The 11,975-nt window shown below is 32.1% G+C and overlaps 1 pseudogene; it reads right to left on the bottom strand.

Moving 5' to 3' along the window:
- Positions 1-803: 803 nt before the first annotated feature.
- Positions 804-10,639, bottom strand: LOC148953035 (uncharacterized; annotated as a pseudogene).
- Positions 10,640-11,975: the final 1,336 nt, after the last annotated feature.

Genomic DNA, 11,975 nt, shown 5'->3' with positions numbered 1-11,975 from the left:
CTAGTAACCGTGACTCATGACCCGACAACTAAAAATTTGTTATCGGTGATATAATCGAAATATTAAAAAAATTTTTCTCGTCGATTCAAAACCCTAGTTTTTTCTTCAAAAACAAAGAAACTATTTTATTTTTACTCTAATTGAGCTAGTGTAATTACTGGGACACCAATGACAATTTTGAAAATGACGTTTTTATATTTTCATGTAAAAAGTTTGTCCCACCCTTCCCAAATTTCAAAAATTTTGATGTTACTTCTTTAATAAAAAAGATCCAGAGAAAATCTTTTTCACCCAATACGTTTTTGTTTATTGGTTACGATTGGTTATTCTATTACTTAAGCTGTAAAAGAGCCCGGGCTCCTCATCAGGATCTATGTCACTGTCAAACAACATAGTTTTCAATTAAATATTCATTTATTTAAAAATATCACAGGCTACAAACTACAATCAGATACAATAAAGGCAGGTTCTCACAAAGTTTAAATTGTTGTCACATTTTGGTCTTTTATATCCTGTTTCCACTTTTTTGGAGAAGCCACAAGAGCACGAAGAATTTCCCATTTTGAGAGATCTTTGACATATCGATTTACATGCATTAGTGAAGAAAGTGTTTCTTCTTCCAGTCTGTGTCTCAAAGGTGACTTAATTAACTTCAGCAACGAGAAGTGTCTCTCACCTGATGCGCTCGAATGTGGAAGTGCTATAAGGAACTTCATTTGCGTCACAACTGGGAACATAAAATCACCTGCACCATTCTTTCACTTCCCAAGGAAGTTGCTGAATAAAACAGGATCGCTCTTATTTTATGCATGCACCCGAATCAGTTCTCCTGCATGTGGAATTATCCGCCATTCCCTGTTCAAAGCTTCTACTTCCAGATCTATTGTCTGCGAGAAGCGATCATACAATCCAGTAATTGATGAGACAGAGCCAGAAACTGCAATAATAGGGCCCAAACACTTTAGCTGATGTAAAAGATCGTCTTTGTTCACTGATTCGGAATCGGATCTGCTCACAAAGCATTTGGTAAAACCTAACACATTTGTTGTGAACTCCATCAACTAATTTGGCGTCACAGTTTTTCGCAAATGATTTAAATTTTGCACCAAAATACATACTCTCATAATTTTTTGGGTTGTTTGGGTGTTTAAAGTCAACCTTCCAAGATCCAAAGCATCTCAACTTATCCGTATTTATAAAGCAACACATTATTTCTTTCAGTCCTCCTTCGACATTTTCCAAAAGGACACTCAAACTTTATCACTCTGGAACTCTTTGTTAAGGCTGCTCACTATTAGTAAAATGTGTCCAAGAAACAAACAATGTAACCGCACTGTATTGTTCTTTAGAGCAGCATATAGAGCATGAGGGGATGGTACGCTCTTAGCCAGCATGGATTGAAAATATAAGATTAAAGCTTCCCACTGCTCGAGCAAATTCAGTTACGTTTTCCATTGCCAGCCAACGTGTTTTACTGGGATACAGAAGGCAGTGCTCAGCAATACTAACAAACCTTGACACTCCGCTAATTCTTGCTTTCTTTCTGGACTATAAGCAATGAAATTATATATATCATGGCTAAACTGGACAATTGACTTATCTAAAATTTCCAGTGCAGCCGCTGAACACAACGCAAAAGAGTGACAAATCCACCCAAAAATTAAAAGCCAAGGAAGGTCTCATTTCAAAAGTGTAGCTAGACCATTCTTTGATCCAACCATAACGCTGGCATTATCTGACGTGAAGCCGATCATTTTTTTCAACGGAATCCCTTTTGAGTCAATTCATTCCCTCTGAACTTTTTTCGTCCTTGTGGAGAGGCATCAGTGACAACTGGCACGAAAAAAAAAACACGACTACATCTTCATCACTCAGTAAGAAAAATCGCACCATTATGACTAAAAATTTGGTCGTTGTTCGGTCATTGGACTCGTCCACAATTTGTATTTTTACACAATTGTGAAAACTTTGTATTTTTTAGTGTTTCCGAGAGATCGTTAGCCCCAGTTCTTCCCACTTTTTTAATCAAAACAGTGGTCTTCGTTCTTCCACAGTTCAAATTATTAATGACTTGAGAGTCTTTGACATGAAACTTGATAATTTGTGGAAGTGTGTCCATTACTGAAATTCGAAGATTCTCTTTGGCAACCCACGCAGACAAGGCCAATGACAGCTTTACACTCTGGTTACGATAGCTTTTATGCTCGTGCACTCTTTCAGAAAAGCCGGCTGGGTCGGACACTGAAGCCTGTTTTTATTAGCATTCATGGCTTTCGCATGCTCTGATTCTGGACCTCTAAGCAAAGCGGTTTTGCTACCCTTTAGCACCTTGCGGTAGTACTTGCAGTATGCTTTGCTCGGATCTATTTGGTCTAAGACTAGCCGGTCCCTAAGTAGGGGGTCTTTCATCCATTTTTGGGAAAAACTTTGAGAGTAAAACTTCTTTGAGTTGCCTCTATTACTAATAGATGTTTGGTCATGGTTTTTTCTCTTTTGACCACTGTTTTTCTTATCATTTCTTTTGCGCTTTTTAGTTTGTAAATCTATCACGTCAGATACTTCAGATAAATCAGACGAGTCAGACTCAAAATCGTCTCAGCCACCTGAATAACTAGATAAATCACTGGCACTACCATTATCTTTAGATCCAGAACTCTTTGTGTCTGGGGATGGACTCAATAACATCTGAGTTTGAAACTCCTAAGGCAGAGATGACACAGCTAACAGGTACTGTCTGTTCATGAACCGGAGCACTAATGTTGGCTGACGGAGTGTTTGGGCTATTTTTATTCTTTTTAGTAGACTTTTTAAAGAAATCAAAAAGATTCTTGTTCTTTTTGGCATCTGAAGCTTCCATGTGGCCTTGATGTTTCTTTTCCTACAAAAATTTTGTAAGTTTTATTTTTCACGCATGGCAAAACGGGGTAGAGCAGGGTATACTCAAAACACAGTCAACTCAATAAAGCAGAACTACCATTATAATAAGAATAAACAAAATGGGACAGGAACCACTAGTTTCACAAAGCAGACGACTACTCACTGAATTACTAGAATTGGTTTCTAGAATTGAAAGCAAATGGCTTCTAGAATAGTAAAGTATAAAAAAGAGTTTCTTCAGCTGTTAGTAAGGAACAACACTAAAACTTGTAACGAACAGGAAACATTCCGGTTGTTAGGGGAGTTATGTTATATACCCTCCTAAATCCCTCCATCCTTACGCTAAAGTTTTTTAATGCTTTAAAAAATAATTATTCTAAATCTACGGACCTTGTGTTTTAGCAGTGATTTTTAAAGGATTGGGACGTTGAAGTATAGTGCAAAGAGCGAGGGATTGATGAGAAAAGTTCCCCCATTTATATAGTAATGTCTGTTTATTTTAAGTTTTAATGTTGCTCGTTACTTTTTATTTATTTTCTGATCATTTTTTAAATGAAGCTGGGACATCTCCCTCTCCCTTTTGTGGAAATCTATGTCAAGGAATATCCTTTTTCCAGGGTCTTTAGAGGGTCATGCTATCCCCCGTAGAGCTATTGGACTTTTCATCTATACTGAATAAAAAGTCTTTCACAAAATTTTGATCAAATGTCTTTAGGGAAGACGGGGTGTGGGAAAGGGGCTAGTTGCCCTCTCATCTTTTGATTACTTGGAACTCTCTTGGACACTGGAACTCTTAATTTTGATTCAGCCCTCTTCCGATCATATGGGTCCAATGGTTTGATACAACCACTCCTGGGGAAAGCGAAAAAATTAAAAACAATCAATGCGTATTCGTCAGTAGTGTAGCTATAACAGTTACAAGCGGGGCCTTATCCTTTTTGTATATATTAATATATACAAGCAGACAGATAGGACATTACTGTGCCAATCTAAGGTAGCAGTCAGATATGGAATTACTGTATCAATTAAAGAGACAATACAGATATATGGATGTTTTATGTTTATGGATTTTTATTGTTGTATTGGTGTTATATTTGATGTTTTATTGTATGGTAGTCTGATTGTTATTACAGAGATGATTTTTTGATATATGGTTCGGTATGTGTGTTACTTTATGATTGATTAGTCATATTGTTATATGGTTGATGTTTTATTTAATGTTTTTTTTTGTATGGATGTTCTATTGTATGGATATATGGTTTTTAATATATGGTTGAATATGTGTGTTACTATATGATTGATTATACGTATTATTATATGGTTGGTGTTTTATTTAATGTTTTTTTTGTATGGATGTTTTATTGTATGGATATATGGTTGAATATGTGTGTTACTATATGATTGATTATACGTATTATTATATGGCTGGTGTTGTATTTAATGTTTTTTATTGTATGGATATACGGTTTTTCAATCATCATTCCAACGGGGCTTTCCCCTTGCATTCCAACGGGGCAGTATGGTTGGTGTTTTATTTAATGTTTTTTTTTGTATGGATGTTTTATTGCCCCTGTATTCCGATGGGGCAGTATGGTTGATGTTATATTTAATGTTTTTTTTTATATGAATGTTTAATGCATGGATTTATGGATTTTTGTTTTAATAGTTTTTTATTGATGTCATTTTATTGTACTCTAATGATGATATTTTTCTTTTCCAACGATACGATTTTTTACATTCTAAGTATTTTCACATTGATTTTTATGAAACTTGCGTTTGATGTAGGAATCGGACGTGAGACCCGTGATATCCTAAGGTAAAAGAACGACACATTAATCGACTGAACCAACAAGTCATTGAACATATTATGATTTTAGAAATACGTCCAATTTATTGTTTCTGGGACATTGGCCAACTGATGTTAAGCGTCACAATATCGTAGCAAGTTCATTCCATTTAACTGGAACAAGTTCAAGCACATTCGATTTATCAATTGGATTTTTGATAGGTGTTAAAAGTGACCTGTTTCGGGGCATTTTTATGGCATCATCGTGAGAATATGCATTCCACGATGATTTGAGATGCATACTAGACAGACAATTTCTTCTGATACTTGGGCCCCAAGTCCTAGCCCTATCCCTCCACCCTCCCTCCAACCCCTCCCCCTCCTCCCTCCCACCAACCCTCCCCCCCAACTTTTTTTACATCTCTTAGAATGACCTGAAACATACTTAAAACATAAAAAATTCACATTTAATATTTGCCAACTTCAAAATAGGAATTATATAGATATGTGTGTCGCGACTTTTACTATTAGAAAAATAATGTTTGTAGTGACCACTTTTTTTCATCTCTTAGAATGACATGAAACACTTAAAACATAAAAAAATCACATTTGATATTTTCCAACTTCAAAATGGGAATGATATAGATATGTTAGTCGTGACTTTTACTATTAGAAAAATATTGTTTGTAGTAGCACTTATTTTTTTTGAACAAAATTTTTTTTTTACTTCAAAATTATTCAATTTTTTTTTACATGATATTTTTTTTCAACTTTTGTTTGATAGTTTAGAGTCTTAGCTTAGAGTTTTAGTTAGAGTTATAGTTTAGTTATAGTTTAGTTTAGAGTTGTAGTTTAGTTAAGAGTTTTAGTTTAGAGTTTAGAGTTTCAGTTTAGAGTCTTAACTTAGAGTTTTAGTTTAGAGTCATAGCTTAGAGTTTTAGTTAGAGTTATAGTTTAGTTTAGTTTTAGTTCAGAATTTAGTTTTAGTTTAGAGTCTTACCTTAGAGTTTTAGTTAGAGTTATAGTTTATTTTAGTTTTAGTTAAGAGTTTTAGCTTAGAGTTTTAGCCTAGAGTCTTAGCTTAGAGTTTTTAGTTACGCTTATAGTTTAGTTTCAGTTAAGAGTTTTGGTTTAGAGTTATATTTTAGTTTAGTTTTAGTAAAGAGTTTTAGCTTAGAGTCTTAGCTTAGAGTTTTTAGTTACACTTATAGTTTATAGTCATAATTTAGTCAATAATTTATTATAGTCATAATTACACTTATAGTCATAATTTAGTTTTAGTTAAGAGTTTTAGTTTAGAGTCTTAGCTTAGAGTTTTAGTTATAGTTTAGTTTAGTTTTAGTTCAGAATTTAGTTTTAGTTTAGAGTCTTACCTTAGAGTTTTAGTTAGAGTTATAGTTTAGTTTAGTTTTAGTTAAGAGTTTTAGCTTGGAGGTTTAGCCTAGAGTCTTAGCTTAGAGTTTTTAGTTACAGTTATAGTTTAGTTTCAGTTAGGCATGTTAGTATCGAGTAATAGTTTAGTTTAGGTTTAGTAAAGATTTTTATCCTACAGTCTTAGCTTTGAGATTTTCGTTAAACTTATATTTTAGTTTAGTTTAAGTTAAGAGTTTTAGTTTAAATTTATAGTTAATTTAAGTTTTAGTTAAGAGTTTTAGCTTAGAGTTTTAGCCTCGAGTCTTAGCTTAGATGTTTTAGTTACACTTATAGTTTAGCTTAGTTTCAGTTAAGAGTTATAGTTTAGGTTAGTTTTAGTTAAGAGTTTTAGCTTGGAGTTTTACCATAGTCTGAGCTTAAGAGGTTTTAGTTACGCTTTTAGTTTAGTTTAATTTCATTTAAGAGTTTCAGTTTAGAGTAATAGTTTAGTTTAGTTTTAGTTACGAGTTTTAGCTTAGAGTTTTACCCTAGAGTCTTGGCTTAGAGTTTTTAGTTACACTTATAGTTTAGTTTAGTTTCAGTTAAGAGTTTTAGTTTAGGGTTAAAGTTTAGTTTAGTTTTACTTAAGAGTTTTAGTTTAGAGTTTTAGTTAGAGTTTCAGTTAGAGTTATAATCTAGATTAGTTTTAGTCAATAGTTTTAGTTTTAGTTTTGAGTTTAGAGCTTTAGCTTAGAGTCTTATCTTAGAGTTTTAGTTAGAGTTTATAGTTTAGTTTAGTTAAGAGTTGTAGTTTAGTTTTAGTTAAGAGTTTTAGTTAGAGTTATAGTTTAGTTTTAGTTTAGAGTTGTAGTTTAGTTTTAGTTAAGAGTTTTAGTTTATAGTTTTACTTTAGAGTCTTAGTTTAGAGTTTAAGTTAGAGTTATAGTTTAGTTTAGTTTTAGTGTAGTTTATAGTTGTAGGTTAGTTTTAGTTAAGACTTTTAGTTTAGAGTCTTAGCTTGGAGTTTTAGTTAGAGTTATAGTTTAGTTTAGAGTTGTAGTTTAGTTTTAGTTTAGAGTTTCAGTTTAGAGTCTTAGCTTAGAGTTTTAGTTAGTCATAGTATAGTTTTAGTTAAGAGTTATAGTTTAGTTTTAGTTAAGAGTTTTAGCTTAGAGTCTTAGCTTAGAGTTTTTAGTTACACTTATAGTTTAGTTTCAGTTAAGAGTTTTAGTTTAGAGTTATAGTTTAGTTTAGTTTTAGTTAAGAGTTTTATCTTAGAGTCTTAGCTTAGAGTTTCTAGTTACACTTATAGTTTAGTTTCAGTTAAGAGTTTTAGTTTAGAGTTATAGTTTAGTTTAGTTTTAGCTTGGAGTTTTAGCCTAGAGTCTTAGCTTAGAGTTTTTAGTTACACTTAATGTTTAGTTTAGTTTCAGTTAAGAGTTTTAGTTTAGAGTTATAGTTTGGTTTAGTATTAGCTTAGAGTTTTCGCCTAAAGTCTTGGCTTAGAGTTTTTAGTTGCACTTATAGTTTAGTGTAGTTTTAGTTAACAGTTTTAGTTTATAGTTGTAGTTTAGTTTTAGTTAAGAGTTTTAGTTTAGAGTTTAGAGCTTTAGCTTAGTCTTATCTTAGAGTTTTAGTTAGAGTTTATAGTTTAGTTTAGTTTTAGTTAAGAGTTTTAGTTTATTTTTAGTTAAGAGGTTTACTTTTGACTTTTAGTTTGGAGTATTAGCTTAGAGTTTCAGTTATAGTTATAATTTAATTTAGTATTAGTAAAGAGTCTTAGTTTAGACTTATAGTTTATTTCTAGTTAAGAGTTTTAGTTTAGAGTTTAGAGTATTAGATTAGAGTTATAGTATAGAGTTTTAGTTAGAGTTATAGTTTAGTTTCAGTTAAGAGTTTTAGTTTAGAGTTTTAGTTTAGTTTTAGTTAAGAGTTTTAGTTTAGAGTTTTACTTTAGATTCTTAGCTTAGAGTTTTAGTTAGAGTTATAGTTTAGTTTAGAGTTGTAGTTTAGTTTTAGTTTAGAGTTTAGAGTTTTAGTTTAGAGTCTTAGCTTAGAATTTTAGTTATAGTTTTAGTTTAGTTTAGTTATAGCATAGTTTAGAGTTGTAGTTTAGTTTTAGTGAAGAGTTTTAGTTTGGAGTCTTAGCTTGGAGTTTTAGTTAGAGTTATAGTTTAGTTTTAGTTAAGAGTTTTAGTTTAGAGTTTTAGTTTAGAGTCTTAGCTTAGAGGTTTAGTTATAGTTTAGTTTAGTTTCAGTTAAAAGTTTTAGTTTAGAGTCTTAGCTTGGAGTTTTAGTTAGAGTTTAGTTCAGTTTTAGTTAGGATCTTTAGTTTAGATATCTAGTTTAGTTTTAGTTAAGAGTTTTTGTTTACAGTTTTTAGTTTTAGTTTAGAGTTTTAGTTAAAACTAAAGCTACTAAAACTAAAATAAACTATAACTCTAACTAAAACTATAAACTGTAAACTAAAACTCTTAACTAAAACTAAACTAGAGATCTAAACTAAAGCACCTAACTAAAACTAAACTAAACCATAACTATAACTAAAACTCTAAGCTAAGACTCTAAACTAAAACTAAATTCTGAACTAAAACTAAACTAAACTAACACTCTATAACTAAAAGTCTAAACTCTAAACTAAAACTCTTAACTAAAACTAAATTATGACTCTAACTAAAACTCCAAGCTAAGACTCTAAACTAAAACTCTAAGCTAAGACTATAAACTGAAACTCTAAACTCTAAACTAAAACCCTTAACTAAACTACAACTCTAAACTAAACTATAACTCTAACTAAAACTCTAAGCTATGACTTTAAACTATAAAAAAAAGTAGAAGAAAAATATCATGTTAAAAAAAAAAGTTGAATAATTTTGAAGTCAAAAAAAAATTTAGTTGAAAAAAAAGTGCTACTACAAACAATATTTTTAAAATAGTAAAAGTCACGAGTAACATTTATATATCATTCTCATTTTGAAGTTAGAAAATATCAAATGTGAGTTTTTTATGTTTTAAGTGTTTCATGTCATTCTAAGAGATGAAAAAAAGTGGTCACTACAAACATTATTTTTCTAATAGTAGGCCTAAAAGTCGCGACACACATATCTATATAATCCCCATTTTGAAGTTTGCAAATATTAAATGTGAATTTATTATGTTTTAAGTATTTTTCTTATCATTCTAAGAGATGAAAAAAAAGTTGGGGGGGGGGGTTTGGTGGGAGAGAGGAGGGGGAGGGGTTGAGGGATAGGGGTAGGACTCGGGGCTCGAGCATCAGAAGAAATTGTCTTTCCGGTATGCATCTTAAGTCATTGTGGTATGTATATTCTCACGATGATGCTATAAAAATTCCCCGAAACTATTCACTTTTAACATTTATCAAAAATCTCACTAATAAATCGAATGTGCTTGAATTTGTTTCACTTCATTGGACTGAACTTGTTACGATATTGTGACGCTTAACATCAGTTGGGCAATGTCCCAGAAACAATACATTGGAAGAATTTCTTAAATCATAATATGTTCAATGGATTACTGGTTCAGTCTATTAACGTGTCGTTCTTTTACCTTAGGAAATCACTGGTCTCACGTTCGCTTCCTACATCAAACATAAATTTCATTAGAATCAATGGGAAAATCCTTAGAATGTAAAAAATCGTATCATTGGCAAAGAAAAATATCTTCATTAGAGTACAATAAAATGACATCAATAAAAAACTATTAAAATAAAAATCCAAAAATCCATGCATTAAACATTCATATAAAAAAACATTAAATAAAACATCAACCATACTGCCCCGTTGAAATGCAGGGGCAATATAACATCCATACAAAAAAAACATTAAATAAAACACCAACCATACTGCCCCGTTGGAATGCAAGGGGAAAGCCCCGTTGGAATGATGATGGGAAAAAACCGTATATCCATACAATAAAACATCCATACAAAACCAACCATATAATAATATGTATAATCAATCATATAGTAACACACATATTCAACCATATATTAAAAACCATATATCCATACAATAAAACATCCATACAAATTAAAAACATTAAATAAAACATCAAGCATATAACAATACGAGTAATCAATCATAAAGTAACACACATATTCAACCATATATAAAAAAACAATCTCTGTAATAACAATCAGACTCCCATACAATAAAACATCAAATATAACACCAATACAACAATAAAAATCCATAAACATAAAACATCCATATATCTGTATTGTCTCTTTAATTGATACAGTAATTCCATATCTGACTGCTGGCATAGTAATGTCCTATCTGTCTGCTTGTATATATTAATATATGCAAAAAGGATAGGGCCCCGCTTGTAACTGTTACAGCTACACTACTTTCATCGTCTTTCTTCGAACAAAATAAATAAAATTTAACATTTTTATTGGCAAAGGATTGAAAACTTTACATTCTCTTATGTGCTGAGTCTAAAGGTATGACCCCTCTATTTTTTCCCCCCGTTGAATTACTTCCCCACAATTAACTACATCCCATTTTCAGTTTTCAAAAAATAAAGTTAAAATTATTTACTTACCCATCTGACATTGTTTGATAAAGAATATCCAGAAAACCTGAAAATTCTTGGCACCATTGTGGTAGAAACCTTGCATTAATTAAAACTTGCGAGGGATGCTGATCAAAGTTTGAAAATTATCTCCTCCTTTTTATCTTGGGTAGAAAACTTAATCTACAAAAATTGCACTGAAGTGTTTTATTGAGTGAATCAGGGTTTTGGAGGTATACATTTCAGGAAGTTCCGGGGTACACTGAATATCATTTTTATGTCTAAAATTCCTTGTACCAAGCAAAGCTTGGTCTCCTTGTACTGCTTGTTAATACTGATAACAATAGAAAAAGAGTATAGTTTGATACCGTTTATATGTGCACACAAAATTTCTAAATGTGAAGAACATATAGATATATTTTTCGAATCTACTTTATCCTATCTGTAGCAGATAGTTCATGTAGCCAGCAGCATACCTATACAGTGATTAATGTCCCCCAAGCAGCGCTGGTGTTGCATGAAATATGATTAATTTCAGTAATAATCTTTAGTATATTTATGACAATTCTTTTTTTAGGGCTGGTTAAAAAAATGTATAGAAAAGTGAAAATAACGAGAGTAGTCAGCATGGTATTATTAATAGAGGCAATTATACATTTATTAAAAAAAAGTTTTCAACTGAAAGTAAGGGGCAACATTAAAACTCGAAACGAACAGAAATTGTTCCGTATATGAAGGAGTTCCCCCTGCCTCCTCAATACCTTGCTCTTGACGCTAAGGTTTCTAGCACTTAAAAAAAAAACTTCCCACGCTAATCAAGCAGCCCTTGTGTTTCAGGAGTCGTTCTTAAAAATTTAGACACACAGTCAAAATTTAGACACACAGTCAAAATTTAGTGTAAAAAGCAAGGTAGTGAATAGGGGGAAAATCTCTTCATATACGGAATAATTTTTGTTCGTTTTGAACTTTAATGTTGCTCCTTTCTTTCAGTTGATAATGTTTCAGTCTTTTATGTTTAATTTCGGATCGTTTTTCAAATAATGCCTGTAAATCTGGCTCGCCCTGTATAAAAATTCCCTCCCTTCATGGTAAAGTCCTCCATGGAAAGCCCCCCCCCCCCGTTAAAAATTCTTCGAAGACAGTTCAATACTTGCTGAAATCCCCCCCCCCCCTGTAAAATTTCTTGACGACAATTAAGCCTGAAAATTATTGCATACTTTTATCCCCAGGGGCTGCGGGGGGGGTCATGCTAAACCTGAGGTATAGTTTTGGAACCTTTCAACTATGCTAAGCCAAATGGCTATCTTAAACTTTTGGTCGAGCAATTTTATTGAAAAGATGGACTTGAGGGCGGGGGGGGGGGCTAGTAGCCCTCTGATCTTTTTGGTCAAATAAAAGGGGCACTAGAAATTTGGTTTCCGTT

Source organism: Artemia sp. Qi Xiang Cuo, chromosome 4 (genome assembly GCF_049724085.1).
Source record: "Artemia sp. Qi Xiang Cuo chromosome 4, ASM4972408v1, whole genome shotgun sequence".
In the NCBI taxonomy this organism is placed as follows: Eukaryota; Metazoa; Arthropoda; class Branchiopoda; order Anostraca; family Artemiidae; genus Artemia; species Artemia sp. Qi Xiang Cuo.
This window is presented reverse-complemented; position numbering and strand designations above follow the sequence as displayed.